Source organism: Aotus nancymaae, unplaced genomic scaffold (assembly GCF_030222135.1).
Source record: "Aotus nancymaae isolate 86718 unplaced genomic scaffold, 86718_ANA_hifiasm-v0.15.2.pri h1tg000040l, whole genome shotgun sequence".
NCBI lineage: Eukaryota > Metazoa > Chordata > Mammalia > Primates > Aotidae > Aotus > Aotus nancymaae.
The window spans coordinates 59,714,631-59,735,304 of record NW_026988454.1 but is presented as its reverse complement, the minus strand read 5'-3'; the positions used below and the strand labels follow the sequence as shown (position 1 = coordinate 59,735,304).

General features: G+C 42.3%; 1 protein-coding gene across 1 annotated transcript in view; it reads left to right on the top strand.

Moving 5' to 3' along the window:
- The window catches only part of SOBP (sine oculis binding protein homolog), a 164,636-nt gene that overhangs the window by 72,705 nt on the left and 71,257 nt on the right, over positions 1–20,674 (top strand). The gene's annotated exons all lie outside the window — the stretch shown is intronic.

The following is a 20,674-nucleotide window of genomic DNA, read 5'->3' as shown; positions in this document are numbered from 1 at the left end:
CTTCCCTCACCGTATCTCTGATTTTCTCTGGCTGTCTGCTCCATGTTTTTCTCGCCATCGACCAGACCAGATTTCTTTGCATCCCTATAGCTCCTGGTCTTCATCACTTCAACACGTACAAATCCATCACGGCCTCTGCAGCGCCTCTCAACATTGTGTCCTCTGGGTTCAGCTCCCATTCTCACCTGCTGCAGTCTCTTGGTGTAGTCTAGTTTACGTTCCTGAGGGAGGGAATCTGATTGAATCCGTCCATCTTCTTGTAACAGGCTGTGTCATGGGTTGCTGGAAACTTCTCCAGTGGCTGTCCTTGGATCATGTGCCCAACCTTGGTCCAGTCAGTTCAGACTAGGTCATATGGTACAAAAACATGTCTACACAGTCCCTGAGAAGGAAGTGTGTCAGGCAGATACCTGGAATGATCTCTCTGTACAACATTTATTATAGACATTTAGTGTAACATTTAAGTCCACTGCAGAGCATTTATTGATTACATGTATCAAGCACTATGCTGGACATCAAGGGTGATCAAAAGTACTGAGTCTTTCATGTTTTAGAAGGATTCACTTTTTCCTGCATGTCCTATTTATATAGTAAAGAAGGAAGGAAAAAAATGACCATGACTGGAAGTAGAAAAGAAATAGCAGGAAGCACATTGGGAAGATGGACAGATTTGTGGTTCTGATCCAAAATCCAGAACACATTTTCTTCCTCTTCAGTCTTGCTCCTTGAGTGTGAAATTGAATGATGGGGCTGGGTGTGATGGCTCACGCCTGTAATCCTAGCACTTTGGGAGGCCGAGGCAGGCAGGTCACCTGAGGTCAGGAGTTTGAGACCAGCCTGGCCAACATGGCGAAACCCTGTCTCTACTAAAAGTACAAAAATTAGCCAGGTGTGGTGGCAGGAGCCTGTAATCTCAGCTACTCAGGAAGCTGAGGCAGGAGAATAGCTTGAACCCAGGAGGCGGAGGTTGCAGTGAGCCGAGATCACGCCACTGCACTCCAGCCTGGACAAAAAGAGCAAGACTCCGTCTCAAAAAAAAAAGAAAAAGAAAAAAAAGATGGACATATCTTTAAAAATTATTAAAAATCCCTATTGAAATCTTGCCTATGGTATTCAAAACCCTATGTCCTTCTGACCACTCTAGCCTAAGAGGGTAGCTCTTTTTCACTACCTTGGCTAGCAGGGCACATATTTAAACCAGCATCTGCCACTTATTTACTTTATTTTCCTTTAATGTGTATATAACTAATCTTAACCAGGCAGACAATTCCTTGAGAGAGGGCACCAGAGGAGCACATGTGTGTCTTTCCCACAATTCCCATACTTGGTATTCTGTGAGATAAAATAAAATGAATTCAGAATACTGGAACAAGTTCCTCTAGAAAGAGACTTGGCTCCTGATTGAATATACTTTGTATTAAAATAAAATCCAGTTCTAGAATTTTGTGTGTAAAACATATAGGAAGTTTGATGATACAAAATAAAATAATAGTAGTTGAAATGCCCCCAGAATACAGACTTTGAGGAAATCATTTCTTGATCTAATAAGGACATGGTGTAGAAAACAGCTGCTCATACCTGGGTGAGCCATGATGCTAAGGTGTGTCTTTTCCTTGGGAAGCCTGGAACAAAGGGAGTTTCCAAGGAGAACTAGAAAAGGGACTCTGAGAGTAGCCCAGAGAATCTCCCCCAGCTCCACCTTTTCTGGCTCCAGAGTGGGTGTGTGGAAGAAGGGGCAGTATTTAAACCCAACCGTCTGGTTTCCCTTGTAACCTTGTTAAAAGGTCCATTTTAAGAACCTGGGACTTTATCCAAGTATATAATATGTCTTTCCCTTGGGTTTTTATGCTTAGAAATCTCCATTAAGAATTTCAGCTGTACCAGTAACAATGACCATACACAAATGGCAAGAATCATTTCCAATAATTGACTTCATTGTATTTTCATATATTTTAACTAATTTTTTTAAAAAAAACAAACACAAAAACAAAACAAAGAAAAATAAACCTGGACAATGCTAGTGCTCAATGGTGGGAAACACGGTCAAGTTGCCTGTGGAGTCCTTACAAAACACAATTTTAAAAATGTGTATTTTATTGTTTCTAGAAATTTGACAAACTAAAACCATATTGAAGATGAACAACGGACTCAAATGAGCCAAAGCATGCCTCAAGCAACTCTAAACTTCCCACCATTTTGGGGCTAACTCCCATCACTCCACACTTTTGTGAGAGTATATGATTCTAAGTAGCATGGAAACTAGATCACAGGTGCTACGCACAGAATAAATTAGTCTGGGAGCAACACACACGTCAGCACTATTAAGCCTGCTGCTCCTCTCCTACCTCTGATGTTGCACCAGATGAAAAGGTTAGGAGGGGAGAGATGTGTTGAATGAGAAGGAGCTGCCAACATATAGGGACACTAGCAGGCATTGTGGTGGATACCCTCTGCCCTTTTCCTCTGGTACTCTAACCCTGTATCTTATGAAGAATCCTATATTATAATTCTTATTCTGTGCCTTCAGTCAGATCACCTGGCTACCTCTTGGTTTCTTCATTTGTGAAACAAGAAGATGTTATCACTCTCAGCATGCCGAAACAGACTAAGAGAAACCTTCATGCATTGACCCTGATAAAACTGGCTTTGTTTGTTAACAAAATCTTTAAACTCTCACACTTTTTTCTTAACGTAGATGAGGCTAATAAAAAAGAAAGAAAGATCCATGACTGGCAGTGAGAAAGGATTTTTATACCACTCTCCTTGCATAGAGAACAGTTGTTTTAAAAGAGTTATTTTAAAAATCATTATTTGGGGGCAGGTAAAGGAAGAGTGGGAAAGAAGAAAGGTCAGAACAATGCACCACTTTGCCCCTTTAATATCCCAGATATACAGGGAGTTCTGAATCCTGAGCTGTATCAGATTTTGCTTTTAGAAACACTTAGGAAGTGAAAATGATGCCAGTGACTCTCTAAGGGCAGCGGCATCCCATTGCAGAAGAGTAGGCTGAAGACTTCAGGATGGAAGACAAAAATAACAATTTCATCACTATCTCCTACCAAGGCAAATCTGAGAAATTTTGCTGAAATTGTTTTTCCATATAAATTTCAAACGTTCTAAAAAATAAAGCATCAGTGGATATGGGGAGAGGTTTCCCATAGGGCATAGTGCATGTGGAAGGGAAGCCCATTCATTGGACCTGAAACCACAGGATGAAGGGGGATGAAATAAAGGCTGGCTGAGAGTCCCACCTTCCAGAGCTGCCTTTGTTGCAATGAGTGTGAAGCACATGCCTCAACTTTTCGTTACTTTGGCTTTTTTTGGCTAGTGTTGCATCTTATAAGTCACAGTCTAGCTTCTCCTGTCCGTATTTTTACTGCACAGAAGGTTTCCCAATTTGCAAGCGTTTGCAGCACGGCTGGGCCCGGAGATAAAACAGAATGTGTATGTAGTACAGTATGCATTCAACTGATGCACAAGACTCTTTCCGCCATATGTGCAAAGTAGTGTGCTTTTCACTCGAGGTGCCCCTGCCAAAATTGCCAGGAGCACATGAATAAGTGGAGGAGAGATGCCTTGTGCGTAATGCAGCCCCAGGCCTCGCCCCACCTGGGGAGGAGACTCATGCATCCCAAAGCCGCCTGCATTCTTGCCCCCCTTTTCAGCCCATCTCTCACACTTTACTGCTTACCTTTACACAGCTCGAACCTCATCTTTCTCCCTCAGCTGGGGCCCATGATGCCAGCCATTGTGAAGGCAGGTGTAGGGTCTCAGTTGCCCTTCCAGGAAGAGAGAAGAAAGGGTAGTTAGCACTTATGCTAATGAGTATAACAAGACTGGTTAAATGCTCATCAGTTACAGAGGAATGCCACTGGGGCAGAGCCAGTTGGTGTTTTTTCCTTCCCCTTAAATATTTATTGTCCTTCACCTCCTGCAAAGTGTAGCTTACCAAGCATTTTAATTGGAAAGTAATATTAGTCTGGTCTTTGTGGGTAAATCTTCCAGTGGAACATCTTTCATGATGAAAATTATTTCATGATAAGTTTTTAAAAAGAGTGAAGGATATAAAAGAATTGTACTTTTTGGCTGGGTGCAGTGGCTCACACCTGTAATCCCAGCACTTTGGGAGGCTGAGACGAGTGGATCACTTGAGGCTAGGAGTTCAAGACCAGTCTGGCCAACATGGTGAAACCCTGTCTCTCCTAAAAATACAAAAATTAGGTGGGCATGGTGGCACCTGCCTGTAGTCCCAGCTATTCAGGAGGTTGAGGTGGGGGAACTGCTTGAACCCAGGAGGCGGAGGTTGCAGTGAGCTGAGATCACGCCACTGCACTCCAGCCTGGGTGACAGAGTAAGACTCTGTCTCAAAAAAAAAAAAAAAGAATTGTACTTTTCACTCACCTCTTTGAGTCTATCTTAATCTCTTTGTATCTTTTAGTCTAAATCAATCTAGGGAATTTTTATCTTGATATTCACTGCCTAAAAATTAAATCACCACCTTCTTTGGCTTTACTGAAAACTTGATGTTTATTTGAAAGCATACAGTATTTTTGACTCAAAGTTGTCAGTAGGACACACAACTCAGAATCTTTTGTTGTGTTTTACTATTGGTGTTACATGGTGGTTACAACCACGCTCTCCTCTACCAAGTGTGGGTAACAAGTACTAGCTTTGCTTTATGGATGAGAAGCCAAGACATGGGGTAGCGACTTCCTCTCATGTGTCCTTTCACTCTTTCAGCCACCAATCTAGGAGGTAGGGCTCTTCTACCCATGGACCCTGCAACAGGGTATGCCTGGCAGAGAGGAGAGATTGATTCACATTTGAAGTAGATCCACATTAAGTGTAATAGCAATGCTATCATAATCAATTCATTGTAAATAGGTCAATATCTCAACTTTCTTCCTTGACTTTGAGTTACTTGCAAGCTTTCTCCCTCAACATATTAACAAATAACCTTTGGGCCAATAGAAAATGCAATTTTTGTGCTTATGGTTTTCATGAATGTGAAGGGATTCGCTGTCCTTGACTGTATTCACCTAGAACCTAGAACAACGCATGACGTCATAGGCCTCTTGCATCTACCACACCTCTTCTGATCAGTGGATCTGGGGAATTCCTTGCCTGGTGAGGGTACACTTGGAGTGGCAGGGCTGTTGGGCTTTGGCATTGTTCTTTGTTACTGTGGGGTCTGGTGGAAGATGATGTATATCACAGAGGAAAGATACAGGAGAAATATGGCAATTAATGCCCTGTTCATGTGGAAATCTGGGTGGGCAGAGAGACAGTTATGCCAGTGGGTGCTCAGTGACAGGTGAGGATGATGTGTTCTGGAAAGGTCAAGGACAGGAAATGGTAGGAATGAGTTGCCCAGGAAACCCAGGTGACCGTCCATTGCTGTCCCTGTTGGAATCTCCATTACTAAAGGGCAGGGGCCAAAGGAGAAATGTCCTGCATTTTATCAAATTCAGTGTAGCATCCTTGGCTGAGGAGAAGCCCAGTTAGAGCCTCCCCTTAAAGCCTGAGCGTTGGATGACACATCATCGCTTTGCAATGGTGGCAACAGTCACAGTGGAGCTGGATTCTCATTCATTTGGTAATTGGTTATTTCAACACAAACTGTGACTAAGGAACGTGATTACACACCTGTCAGCCATATGACGGGGAAGAGAGCTGTCTGTGAGCAGAGGAAGAGGCCTCATTTCTACCGGGGTCTCCGTGGAGTCTTTTCTATCAAAGATGTCATTTTTCATTTTAACCTCGAAACAAGACAGATATTATAGCTACTGCCTTGTCTGTGTCATTTATAGGAATCGCTGCCACAGATGCTAATCTAAACTAATACAATTTCATTTTGATTGTATCTTTGTAGGCATTGGATTCTAGTGCACAGGAAGGCAGGATGTAATATAAAGAAACAAATGAGCATAAACATTATGTGGTACCTGTGGAGCAGCTTCCTGTGATGAGGCAAGGGATGAGCAATAGCAATTCAGATGTTTTGTACAAGGAGGACATTTTACTATAAGATGAAATAAATCAGTAAAATAAAAGAAAGCTTTTTCAGGTTGCACAGCTGACTCAGGGAGAGGAGTTCTCACTTATGGAGAAGAAATTACCAGGTGATGGAGAATCACGTCTAAGGCTTATAAATAAGAGATGATGCTTCAGAAAGTTAAGGATGGCCACATTAAAAAAAAAAAAAACCACCAAACCCTGAAGATAGCAATTTTGAACTGAATTCTAAAATGAAGGAGGACCTAATAAATCTGGCAACACTTAGTTAAAAAGAAAAGCCCTAGCCTTTCGAATAAGAAAATAATAGCTGCTAATTTGTGCAGATTTTTTTTTTTTAAGCTGAGTCTCACTCTATCATCCAGGCTGGAGTGCAGTGGCACGATCTCAGCTCACTGCACCGTCTGCCTCCTGAGCTCAAGTGATTCTTGTGTCTCAGCCTCCTGAGTAGCTGGGACTACAGGTGCTCACCACAATGCCCCGCTGATTTTTGTATTTTTAGTAGAGACAGGGTTTTGCCATGTTACCCAGGATGTTCTCAAACTCCTGAACTCAAGCAATCCACCCACCTCAGCTTCCCAAAGTGCTGGGATTACAGGAGTGAGCCACTGCCCGGCCTTAATTTGCATACTTTCTGGAAATGGTGAGCCAAATATCAGATTGTTCAGAAAATCTCCCTCCCGTTCATCTTCTCTGCTCCTCTCTGTCTTTGGTGAGGTTACTCAGTGTGTGGATTACAACATATATGTGCCCAAGCTCCGCTGAGCACTTAGCATGTAAATCAGCAAACGATAAAGGTGTTCTCTGAGTTAGAAACGAAGTTTATATAGGGTGAAGTTAGTAGCTGGAAAATAAGGAATTAAAAGAGGTGACATGAATGGCAATCAAAGGAACTAACATGAAAATCTTGGTTGAGTTATTTGGCAGAGGTGTGAAGGCCATGGAATTCAACATACTGCAGTGCCCACAAATCCTGGGCTGCTCACGTGGGAGCCCCTCAGTGAGTGTGGAAAGTTTGTTGACCAAGATGCTGCTCAGGACACACTAAGAGTGAAGAGATTCAAAGAAAACAAAACATTGCCTTCTTTGCCAGGAGCGAAATGGGTAGTCAGATGGAGGAGGAGAGATAGAAGTGGTTGTTAAGTATTGATTGTGTCCAGATTGTATAGAGGGTTAAGATCCTGATTAGTGGGTGTGTTTGTGCATTTCTAAAATTCCTCCAGCCCTCGGCTGTGTCTTCTGATTGGCATTTGCAGTGGGATGATGGGCATACCCTTATAGTTGCATACAGTTTAATTTTAATCAAGACTTTAATGATAAGAAAAGATAGTAAGCCCCTATTGCCTTCTTGCCAGCTGAGGTTTTTTTTTTCTCCAGAAAAGAAAGCAGATTTGTGCAGTTTAAATAACTGTCATATATTGAGTACTTATTCATGCCAGGCATTGCGTGAGGCATTGCGTGGGGCACTGTGCCAGGCATTGTGTGATGGATTGTTTCATTTAATCCTTGCAACAAATTTCTGAAATGGATGTTGTGTACCCTATTTTGCTGATGTATACATTCCCCTTTTCCTCATCAGTGGTAGCACCAGGAATCAAACTCGGGTTGGAGTGGCACCACATGGCCCTCCCCACCCCTTTCTGTACTCATGTCCTCAACTAAGTGGTACTTGGGGTGCTCAGCCCTTAAGAATTTGCTCTCACTTTTTCTTGCTTTTGACTTCCTTAAAATTCTTGCCGGCTAACAAAGAGTATTTTCTACTTCTTGCTTTTCGTAGTTTGCTTTTAATGCTATAAAATTATAATTATTTAAACATCTAAGTTTTAAACAGAATATGAATACATGATCTTTGACACTCCAGATTGTATATGAATAGAGCTTTCAAGGGGCCATTTGCTCTATTGTTATCACTGAACTTAAAAAGTTAAAATGTTTTAAGCATGTGTGATGAATCCATTCATTTTAGGTGCTTAATTATTCAATTGTCTACTACTGCTGGGTGCATAGTAGATGCTCAATAAATGAAGAACAGATGAATAAATAAATGAATGGAGACCTAAGGAAAACATTACTCAAGTGCCATGGCCCCACTGTCTGCATTCTGTGGGGTCACAATGACACATATAGTGCTTTGGTATAGATATAGAGTATGGCATCCTACAGTTTATGGAACCAGTCAAAACATTTTTATAACTTAAAGGCAAAAGTCTTTCATCTCTTAAGACAAAGAAATGACTGCAATTTCTTTATTTGTTAAGGTAGGATACTTGACTACATGTAAGCACTGCCTGTTTTTATTAAGAAGGGAAGGCTAATATCAACAATCTTATAAAATGATCATTCTTATTCCCCTTTGACTATTTTCCACATCAAAGCATAACAGTTTTCTATTCTGTGATTAGACAAGAACCAAAAGAAGAGGTTTATCAATCTAGAATCCCACGTCCTTGAGAACATGTCTCAGTTTGTTTAGGAACCTGAGAAAAGACTTGAGCTCACTCTCACTTTGATTATGGGATCACTACAGATCCCATAAGCTTTTATTTGTAGGATGCACATATGAAACTGGAATTTAAGAGATTTTAAAATGAGTGAGCCCTGTAGTGAGAAGTCTGTCAGCTCTAGGGATGTCTCCTTCCCCATCTCTATGCAGGGTTTCTTATGCTGATGCCCGGGACTCCCCTGGCTCCATTCCTATTTCATCTTCAGCCACCATCCTCCTTCCCCTCCCATCCTTGCCTCATCTCAGTCCCGTGCCCCAAGTGCAGAATATGTGCAGAGGCCATCCCCCTGATACTGGCAGGCTAAAGCTTCGAGTCTGCGCAGCCTTTGGCTCTGTTCCTCAGCCTATGAGATTGGCCCTCAGGTTCCCCCATGAGGTGCCAGCTCCCTCACCACCCATCCGTTTGAGCTGCATTGGGTAGCAATAATTCACCATGAAGGGTAGAGACCAGAGGGCAAGTTCCCTCTCGGCCACAAGGACCTGCAGGGATGTGAAGGTTTGAGCCACGACTTCTCTGCCTTTAGTAATCCCTGCGGTTTCTGCTGCTCATCGTCACCTCTGCCAACTGTGCTCCTGAGGCACACGAGCAGTGTGGCATGGGGGTTGAGATCTGTGCCTGTGTCATGACACCTGCATTCAGAGCCTAGCTTTGTCTTTTATGAGCTCTCTGGCCTTAGACAAGTTTCTTAACTTCTCTACACTTCAGTTTCTACACTGGCAAAATGGAGGTGGTGAGTAATAGGGACTTCCTAAAGGTTTAGGAAGCTTTAATGAGCCAAAGTCAGTAAAATGCTTAGCACAAGGTCTGGCACAGAACAATCATTGTATCTTATTATTATCGTCAAAGTGGCTTCTATGTTGAATTTTCTTCCTTTGTTCCTGATGACAACTCCATGAAGTAGTCACTGAGTTGGAAGGTTCTAGAATTGGTGATGCCCTCTCCAGTGGGGTCCAGCCTTCATACAGTGGGGCTTCCAGTCATCTCTGGGATGCCATCTAGAGCAACACTGGGTGGTTGAGAGACCAGGGTTCAGAAGAACTGGGACAGCTTGGAAATTTTGGTAACTAGAAAGGTTTAGTGAGGGAGGGAATGGAGCAAACAGAGGGGGCTGGGCTACTCACTGTGCAAGGCAGAACCACATATTATTGTTCTCAGTTTATACTAAGAAGGGAGAGGATGTGGAAACCCAGGTCACTTTTTGTCTTTCTTCACCTGGGCTTTGACCCCAAAATATGCCTCCTGGAAATGTAATAATAATAATAATAAAAAGAAGAAGAAGTAGAAGAAGAAGAAGAGAGGGTCACAGAGGAGCAAGAATTAACTAAAGTTGTCATCTAGAAATGAACTTTAATTGATACTCAGCTATTGGCTTTAACAGGCATGTCCCTAAACCCCAGTCAAATTCTGCTGAAATGATTATCCCCTATTTAAACATGCCACAATCCCACCTTTTATTACCTCAATTCATCATCTGCAGAATGGCTGGGGTTTAAAACAAAGACTCCAGAGAGTGTCGCTGGAGCAGAGGTCATTATTTATGAAGACTCTTTGCTTCCATCTTTGCATTTGGCTCCTCAGAGAGGCTCATTGGTCCTGGATTTGGAAGCAGAGTAATTCAGACATTTTTCTAGTCGGATAGCACCTCCGTTAACAGGTCAAGTGGCACATGGATCATAATTGGAGCTGTCAGGAGGACCATCCTGCTCAGAATCATGTTTGAACTTCACAGTCTGAAAGACCCAGGGATGTATCACCTCGTCTTCCTCCTTTGCCTACATCCACTGGCAGAAGTAACAGTATTGCTGCATATCAGTCAGAACATTTATGTGGCTAGTGCACAGTAAAAGCCAGGATTCTGTCCTGGTCCTAGGCTTTCTCTTTCATGTTCAGGCTGAGTTTAGATCTTTACATATATTGTATAATACTCATATTTCTTCCTAAAGAAATCTTATCTTTAAGACAAATTATATTTTGGGCACCATTTTCAATGCTGACTATAACACTGTCCTAGGCCAGAGCAGTGACCAGGGTGGGATAGCTTCCTATGTCTGTCCAGAATGAGGACCAGAGTGGCAGGACCAAGGCCATACCCATGGAGGACAGCAAGCTCCAGCCAGGCCGAGTACACAAATTAAAGGGCCCAGGGCAGGGCCGGAGTTAGGGTGAGGGTGGTGAGCTGGGAACGGTATGGAAGTGGGCTCAAGCTGAAGCTGCAGGGAATGAGTGGCAGTGATGGTTGGGAACAGCTTTGGAGCATCTGCAGGCCTGCTTTGCTGGTGGATGGGCACTGGGGAGATGAGGTGAACTGAGGCTTAGCATATGGACTGGCCAGAACAGATGTAGGCAACCCTGGTTGTACCCAGACCCTGATTATAGCATTTCTGTGGTTGCTGGTGGGAGAAAAGAAAATTAAGTTGATCTGAGTGCTGAACTCTTGTTACAAATAACAATTGTGATGTCATGTCTTTGACAAGTATTGCTGTTAGTTGAGAATTTATAGTCCTTGACCTCAGGATTAGTAACTAATTCATGGACACCGTTTGTTTCCATTGGTGACTCATAGCTATCCATGACTATGCTCACCAGCATATGCCCTGTGAGTTATTTCTTCCAGAAGCAGTGAGAGATGTGCACTGATTCATCCGCATCCTTTCACATGTTTTCTGGTGTCTTGCTCCCTTTGCCAAGACCTGTATACCTGTGACATGGCAGGTCATGATGAAGGGTATGTTCTGTGACAGTGACAGACTAAGTTAACTCACTCAGGGCAGTGACTTAAGCCTCTTGCTTTGTGCTCCCACCAACTTGAGCTAGTTAGCCATCGACCTGCTCAGGGCTGCTTTATTGTACTTCTGTCTCTATTGTTCCTAGGAGTGGAAGGTGTTGTGGATGGAGCAGAGGAGGCCACCTGGCTTTGGTTCTCTACCCCATCATCCCCAGAACAATCACCACAGTCTGAGCAGGTTTCTTGACAAGGCACGTCCAGGGACTCAGTTTCACTGATTGGCTCAGGGATATCCACTGCCTTGATGAACTGACTCATGTTAACCAAAGTCACAATCTACATTTGTATACCGAGTGCCAGGAATACAGAGACAAGATAGCATGACTACCTCTTGTAGTCTGTACAGCATCACCTACAGGATTAATAAAAAATAGTATCATAATATTGATGAGGTTTTTAGAAGTCCACAAAGGAGATTGCTAAAGGACCTGCAGAACTGAGTGAGTTTGGTAGGACACATCTTTTCTGGTATTGAGAGGCCTAGGTGTCACACTCGATGATCTGAAGTTTATTTAATAAGAATCAGGTTAAAGAAGTTGGTTTAAGTGTTGAAGATGTTGAAGTACCATCTTCCACAGGCTGTGCCAGAGACCTGCTGACGCTGCTCCTGAAGCTGCAGGGAATCCTTTTCTGGGGCTCTTCGCAGACTACCTTTTCCCCTCCCATTGCACCTTCTACCAGCCACCCCGTCCTGCTTCTGTTATATTTGTCATTAACACTCTCTTCCTAATTTTCTTGGTATATTCAATCTTGGAGTGCTAAAACCAAAGACATTTGAAAACTTCCCTTATAACATATTTTTAAAATGTAACGACACCAGTATTTTCAAGTTATTGTACACTGATTTACCTTTGCCACCAGCACAGAGGTGGGAGATCATCAGTGTGTAGCGTGGGGATTCTGGAGCCAGACTGCCTGTGTTTGAATCCTGGTTCTCCCACTTGTTAGCTGTGTGAGTTTGTGTGAACTGCATAACGTGTCTGTGCCCCAGCTTCTTCATATATAAAATGGAGATAATGATAGTACTACCTCATAAGTCATTTTTTTCCTTGATATATGTATGAGTGTGTGCATTAAATGAGTTAATACATATAAAGCACTTAGGATGGTGTCTGGTGCATACATGAAAAGCTGTAGAAATGTTAGCTGTTATTATTAATCCTGGATAATATCCAGAACAGCATCTTAATCTGGTTAGTACTGTGTTTTTTAATCCCATTTGAGGCCAGGTTATTTCTGGGGGAGGCATCCTATAGATAGTGAATCTCCTCTGTAACATCTGGAGCCTCTTCTAGCCTTACAGACAGAGTCCTGGAGTCCCCTTCCAGACCTTGCCTATTTCACATTTTCTCTGATGTCTCAGGTCCATCACGGGGTCTGCATATAATCATATGAGCCCAACCCCCTTCTGCCTAGTGATTTCAGAGAAAAGGAAAAAAAAAGACTACCTGAAATGCCTAGATTAGGCCTATTAATTAAGTATTTTATGGGTGCCAACCGGTAGCAAAGTGGAATCATTGGTGTTCCCCTTCCTTTTGTTTCCCCTCACTGTGTCCCTGGGTAATAGATGCAAATGACTAGTGAAAAGCCAAAAGGCAGAAAGTGGGTGGAGGAGGAAAGTGGGGGAAGGGGAAGGAGTCTGGGTAATCCAGTGTTGATTAAGCTTCCGGAATAATCAGAAGCTGCCTGGGGTGTGAGGTGGTGTGGCCTTAGCAGAGGATGAAAAAGAAGAGGGCTGCATGCCCCTAGCTGCTGGGCCTTACCTATGGATGCTGTGAAATAACAGTTCTTACCAAACAAAGACACTCAGGTGACCTGAGAAAGAACCCTGCAAGGTAAAATGCAAAAGGTTCACCTGTTCAATAAAGAAAAAATAGATTTTAAAAATAAAAAGTAAAAACAGGCATTTTCAGAACTGCTTAAGCAACCACTCTGATTATTCCAGACACAGTTGTAATGTGCTGGGATGAACATGATATATTTTAGTTCCTGTGGAAGCTGTATTTCAGGCTGATGTGGAGTCTGTTGCCATAACTGTCATGTAATCCATTAGGGCCCCTGAGTAAGGGCAGCCATTAATCAGGCACGAGATCAGCCCATAGCCTCACATGCGCATGGCTCTGAGGGGCTCTGACCTGACATCGTTTAAGGAGATGCTTGTGGAGACCATAAACATGATTCGATTCCCATTATCTTCATGTTGCATATTTGTTACCATTATTCTTTGAAGACTCCAAATTGGATATTAAAAATTTATGATATATATAAAGGTTTGCATGGAGTGAAAAAATAGCTGCAGCAAATAAGTCCATCTCATCCATCAGAGGTGTGTGAGCTGTCAGAGGAGCCTGAAGACGTATGGGGAAAGCCTGTCAGTTTGCCAGTTAAGGAGGATGGAGAATTAGGAGGGCCTTCTCTGGGCAAACAGCTTCTCCTACAGCCTACATGCTAAATGGGAATTTAAATACATTTGGTTAAAAGAACAAAGTAAAACAGCACCACTGCAGAAATCCCCATAGACAATCTTCAACAAGCAGATGAAAGGGAGGGCAAGGCATCCTGATGCAGAGATGAGTAGTAATGTGAATAGAGCAGATGCCTGGGTTCAGAGATGGATATTTCTGGTTTAGTGGCGTATCTCCAGAGCAGGGAGCCTGATGCCAGGTGGGGGCCCTCCGTCCAGGAGAAAGCCCTCTACCCAAGCTGCATACACATATAATTTTGTCTGAGAATCATGCAACTCTCTGCAATCTGTTCAGTGAGTTGAATATTTGCATAGAAACAACTCATATTTAAGGGGTATCCATTCATAGAGGTAGGCAGTTCTGAGTAGAGAAAAACCAAACACTCTAGGCCTTGGCTTCAGGAAGAGTGTAGGCTAAGGAATCTATTCAACATATATTTGCAGGATTGCTTGTTATATAAGAGACTTCATATATAATGCATGGTCATTGCCCTCAAGGAGTTTCCAGTCTGATAGAGGAGATAAGACATGGATGGTAAACAAGGAGTCTCAGACAGACCTGGGACTCTAGGAGAAGTTGAGATATCAGAAACAGGGAACAAGGTGCCCAGTTTTTTAATTGGGGAATGGACTTTTGAGGATGAGAATTTGTTGGGCAAAGACCAGAGGATCAGTCTAGCAGGGAGGTGGAAGAGAGAAACATGTGGGGCAAAAAAATGATTGACCAGACCCCAAATTGAGTGCAAGATCTTCCGTGAGGCCAAGACCCTGCTGTCTAACCAAGTAGGTGGAACAGGTGTTGGACAGAAGTGCACCGAATAGTCAGTGAAGGTCTAGGTATGAGGCAGGTGTGATCAGATAGCTCCAGCAGAGGCCTGCTGAGACTCAGGTATGGAGAAGACTCCTGAGGTTCAGAGGCAGAACACTCAACCAGTAGGGACTGGAATGCAAGGCTGAATATCCAGTGAATAGTGTTAAAGGATAGAAGCCCATTCATTTATTCATTTGCTCACTCAGTCATTTATGGAACCCTTATAATATGCCAGGCACTTATAATATGCCAGGATCTGGACATTTGAAGCTGGACAGAACTCAGTTTCCACACTCAAGGACCTCATTGATTAGTGGGAGAGGCAGACACACACATGGTCATAATGCAATGCAATAAATTAGTGTGGAATGGATATACATATAGGGACGGGGGTGCAGAGCTTAGGTGAGGACCAGGAGGAAGAGTCACTGATGGCTTCCTGAAGGAGCTGCTTCTGAATGAAGGCTTAAAGGACACATAAGGATCTGCCAGCAGAAGTGGGAAGGAGAGATGGAATCTAGTTCCAACAGAGACAATGGGGGTAAAGGACAGGAGACCCAGTTGAAGGGCACTGGGGATTCCGGCCTGAAGAGGTGAGCCACTGAGATGAGCACAACAGTGCAGTAACTCCAGGGGAGGCAGGGGGTTACTCTGAAGACCTCCCTATCTTGTTCCTGCCAGAGGCAGGAGTGGCTGTACAGAGGTCCCAGGTGTCTGTCCACTGCAGGACAAAGAAACGGTACTGACCTTTAGGTCAAGTTCACAAAGACATTCACAGCACACTGAAAGGCAGTGTGTGATAGCTGCTGTTTATTCCTGAGCTTCCTCAAGAGAATGTCTGGATGCTTTTCAGAAAGGAAGGCTAAACCAGAAAAGAGATTTCAGAAAATAAAATTCAGTGCGTTTTCAGAGCAGTGTCCCCATGCTTTTACCTTGAGTTTTGAAAAGAAATTCTGTTACTTCTGGTTCCAACAGTTAGTTATAAAATCAGTGTCCCCTTTTTTCTCCTCTACAATTCTTCAACTATACACTTATTCTCACAACTTTGAGTTGTGCTGTTTTTGGTGTTAAGTTCGATAACAATGCCACACGTGTGAGCTGACGTGTGCTGCCTCTGCTGCAGCATAGGAGGGCTAAGCCTGGAAGCTCTGCTGCGCTCTCCCTGGCTCTGATTCCAGGCAGAACCTTTGCTTGTTTTCAGAAGAAATCCTGAGATCACAATGACACAGAAGTGTAAACTCCCATTCATCACAGGGAGGTATTAACTCTGAAGCCTAATTATCTTTCCACTTAAATGGCAATAATGTTAACCTTTTCATGGAGTCAGAAACATCACACTTCTTTGGGGTAGGCAATTGCAACTATTTCTAGAATGTTCTACCTTTTCTAAAGGCATTCTCCAGAGGAGAAATATTGACGAGCTTGCTGCAACACACACATGGCACCAAGACTTTGGCCCAGAGGAAGCAGTGAATTCTTTGAAGAACTAGTTTGCCGTATTGTAAGAATCAAAATAAGAGAAGTGAATTAGTGCTGGTTCAGAGGGAAAGAGAAGTGAATATAAAGTTTAAGCCAGAGGTTTTTGAAGTAGAGAGGCAATTAGTGTAAATTTCTCATATCATCTAATATTTCTCTAAATGCTAGGCACAACATGAAAATGGATACACAACTGTCAGCAAAACAGGGACATCTGCTTACAGTTCAACTGAAAGATTTTTGTTTTTGTTGTGGCAAAAAAAAATGAAGTTTTCTTAGAATAATAGGTTAAAAATGCACCTTTGTTCTGACAATCACATTTGTAGTAAAATGCAAAAAATAGTCTCCCATTGGCTTTTCCCCGTAGTTGGCATAAATATTCAGCACATTAGTCAGAATGAAACTGTTGAAAGTAAGACACATGGAGAGAATTAGTTCATCATGAAGTGCCTTGATGTGCCTTCTTTCAGAACTTGTCACTCTGGAAAAAAGTCAGACGTGAACACAATTCTTCTGGCCCCAGTGGATATCTAGAGCCAACAGTGGGGTGGTCCACTCTCGACAGGCAATTAGAGAATGCATTGTCTACTGAGGATTTAAGAACAATAATAAAACCAGCTAAAAGTTGGTCTGCTTTATGTTATTACCATGAGCCAGTGATTCTGAACAATTTTAGTGTTCACATACTCCTCCCTTAAGGGGTCGTCGATGTCCTATGTCCACCTTGCTTGTTAAGGCATTGTCTGGCACTCCAAGTGGGGGCATATGTAGAATAAGTCTCTAACTGTAATATATTCTGAACTGATTCTTTATGTAGGGTAAGGAAGGTCTTACGGATTTTGTCTAACATTGCCACCAAGTTCTGTGAATGATCAAGCTCATTCTTACAGGTCACTTACTGGGCATCAGGCATTGGCTGGGCTGAAGATACAGTGGTGGGAGACCAGACATTGTTCTTGCCCTTAGGAAGCTTGCAGGCTAGTGGGGGAGACAAAAATCACACCAGTGATTCCAAGGTTGCAACCATATTGAGTCTAAGAAAGACCACAGTGGAGATACTTGCCTTGGACAGAGAGGTTTAGGAAGACCTTTTTGATGAAGTGGTACGGTAGTTCTTCCAAGATCATTAGTCATTCCAGAAACTAAGAAACAAGCAAACAAATAATGATAATTTTTGCCCACAAGCAACTAGTGTGTAATCTTTTAAATCTTTTTTCTTTTTTTGAGACAGGGTCTTGTTCTGTTGCCCATGCTGGAGTGTCGTGGCGTGATCATAGCTTACCGTAACCTTGAATTGCTGGGCTCAGGCAATCCTCCTGCCTCAGCCTCCCAAGTAGCTATGACTACAGGTGCATGCCACCACACCTGGCTAATTTTTTTTGTTTTATTTCGATAGAGACAGGGTCTCCCTATGTTGCCCAGGGTTTTTGAATATTTAGGGTAAGATGTACCACAGGTACTACCTCCTAGAGGTTGAGTGTTCCTTATCCAAAATGCTGGGGACCAGAACTGTTTGGGATTTTGGAATGTTTGCGTTGTATATACTTACTGGTTGAGCATCCTAAATCTGAAAATTCAAAACATGAAGTGCTCCAATGAACATTTCCTTTGAGCATCATGTTGGCATTCAAAAAGCTTTGTGTTTTGGGGCATGTTGGATTTCAGATTTTTGAATCTGGGTTGCTCGACCTGCAAATACCCCTCTCATAGCTCAGTGGTTCACTCCAGTGGGCCTGGGACCTGGTTAGAGAACATTCTGGCAGCTATGCCAAGGGCCTCCCCTTGATAGCTGTAGGCACTGTACTCAGATCAGCAGTTCTCACCCTTCCTTGGTTCATTACAATCACCTGAGAGCGTTCTAAAAAAAATCCACCCATGTCCAGGCCTCAATTAAAGCAGAGTCTTAGAAAGGGAAGGGGGTAAGACACCAGTATATTAAGCCAAAGAAAAAAAACCCACCCCATATGATTCTCATATGCAGCTGGGGTAGAGAATTCCTGCCTTAGATGAATGCACTGAATTCCACTTATTCCTGTCATAGTAAGTTAAAATTGCATATTAAAAACTTCACAATGCAAAGAGGATTACAGAGGTGAGAAGTGTGCATGAGTTCTTATGTTTGTGCACACATACACGTGAAGGTGATGGTTCCAGAACTTCTTGCACTGTGTGTGCTTTTCATTTCTGTGGCATGTGGGGGAAACACAGCAAATGGCTGAAGGATGGAATTTCTTGAACTCTGGAGTCAGGGTGGGTGTTAGAGGGCAGGCCATTCCCAGAGCCATGGAAGTTTGATGCAGAGGTGAACATAATGGTTCAATAAAGAAGCAAGTTTTTGGCCTTCTCTCTCTACTTCCTAATCTCTCCAATCCCCCTCTCCTTTCTCTTCCACTGCTGCTTTATTTAGCCTCATAAATTATGCAGCTTTAGATAAAGTCTATAGCCCCTTTGAGAAAGCACATTCAAATCTTAGATAAAGGGATTTTTTTTTTTGCCTTTAAACACACAAAAAACATTGTGTGCACCTTACATGTAAGTGAAATGAATGTATTTTTGCCACTAATGTTGAAAATATCCCTAGGCATCTGGTGTGTATGAATGTGTATACATAGTACATGCATAATAAACACATTCCACCTTATGAATATTTATATACAAGATACATATATATTGAATATAGACATACATATGTAAATAGTAGCCCTTGAAAACTATATGCAAAGTGTGTTTCCAAGCATATGTATCATAGTGCATCAGGAATATAATAAAGCTAGTACCAAGTTTAGCATATTTTGAGGTGGCATTTTCTACAGAGTTGTTTATGGTAGGGTCTACTTACTATCCACGTGTGGGTTTTTTCCATCACTTAAATGTTTGTTAAATATCAACTAAAAGTAAGGCACTGGGCATGGCAGAGTAAGAAAGATGAAATTGATGTGGTCTCTGCCTTTAAGAGACCTGTACCTCACAGAGTGGCTTAACATTTTGTTATAAAGAATCTAATATTGTCACTGCCTATCGACATCTTCCTGCTTTCTTACAACTGCCTTTCCTTTATATACACCACTTACCTTTGCCAGTTGGGATTTAAAATGCAACCCATTTGAGCTATATTAATTTAAACTCTGGCATAGCTGCAAAGTTGTTCCGATGCGGTAAGAAGAAACATCGTTTGTCTCAGTGCCTTGATAGACACTGGACATGGACAACACTTACAGTTTTTTCTCTGTCACATATAGCCAATCCTTTAACTTCTTTTTTATTTTAGTCTGATTTAGTAGGAATGAAAAGTTACAGTAAAAAGGCACCAAGCCCCAGGGATGTTGATAAATCTCAAAACTGAACCAAAACAGAGCAATCTCTTTTTCCCACAAACTTCTCGTAGCCTAAATATTACTGACCATGACGTTGCACTTCCATCTAGTTCCCTCCTTGGGCTAGGTAGCAGAAGCTTTATTAAACACAAGCAATACATTCTAAAATGCACAAAATAAGTATCTCTTTCTAAATGACAAGCTCCAGTATAGCTAGGGAGCCCTGAGTGACACTCATCAGGGCAGATTTTGCTCCATTAAAGGAGAAACAATACATAAGTGTTGTCATCTCTGCCACAGAGGATGCTCATTGTTTTCTCCCTCCTCAATCCATACATAACAACAGGTAGTTCTCAGCTGTTCCCTTGGTGCCAGACATACATTTTATCTAAAGAGACAGCAGACAGAACTACCTGCTGCTTCCTTTGCGGCTCTCCCTGTGTTTCTCTCCTTTTTCCTACTTTGCTGGGGCTTTTAAAAATCAGCTGGCAGGGAGCCAGGAGCTCATCATTTTAATGCAGTGTAAAATGGAATATGCATAATTATATGCAAGCCATATGTGAGGGAGACAGCTCAGCTGTGAATTTCAGGAGGCCAGGAAAGAGAGAGCAGTTAGGGCTAAGATGAGATGAGAGCAGAGCAGAGTGCAAGTGTCACCCAAATGAATGGTTTAATGAGTGTGCTGCAGACACGCCCCCTTTCACCTACCTCTCCCTTCTTTCCAACTCCAAACCAGAAACCGGTGGAGATTAGAAAGAAGACTGTATGCAAGCGGTATTGCTAATGGGTTCTGTTAATGTCTCCATTTAAACTTCAGCTTTCTTAATTAACAGCGTAGATCAAAATAACCAGTAACTTTTAATGCAGCTTTTAAATTAAATCTATTTTTTTACTGCATTTGATTGAAGAATCATGGTTCTTACTAGATCATCGCTCCTTTTAGATCTTTATTTAAAAATGGAGGGGAATCAGTTTATCTCTAATAGTATTACAATGCAAAATATAATTATGCAGATTGCTTTTCTTATGGCCTTGCTATTAGAATTTTTTTAAAGTGCATTATCTAGAGATTGCTTAAGCATGCCAAAAAGTTTAAACACGTATGTATGTCATATAATCCTAAATGTGCAATGAACAATGTGCACTGGAAAACTATGGTGGTGGTAATTGCCAACAGAATTATTTGATCTTGGTTTGCTTGATATTGTTTTAAATATTGCACCACAATGAATTTGCATGTTCAAACTAAACAATGTAAAGAAAAATAAATCCCAAATTTCGATACCTAAAAGGCGTACTGCGTAT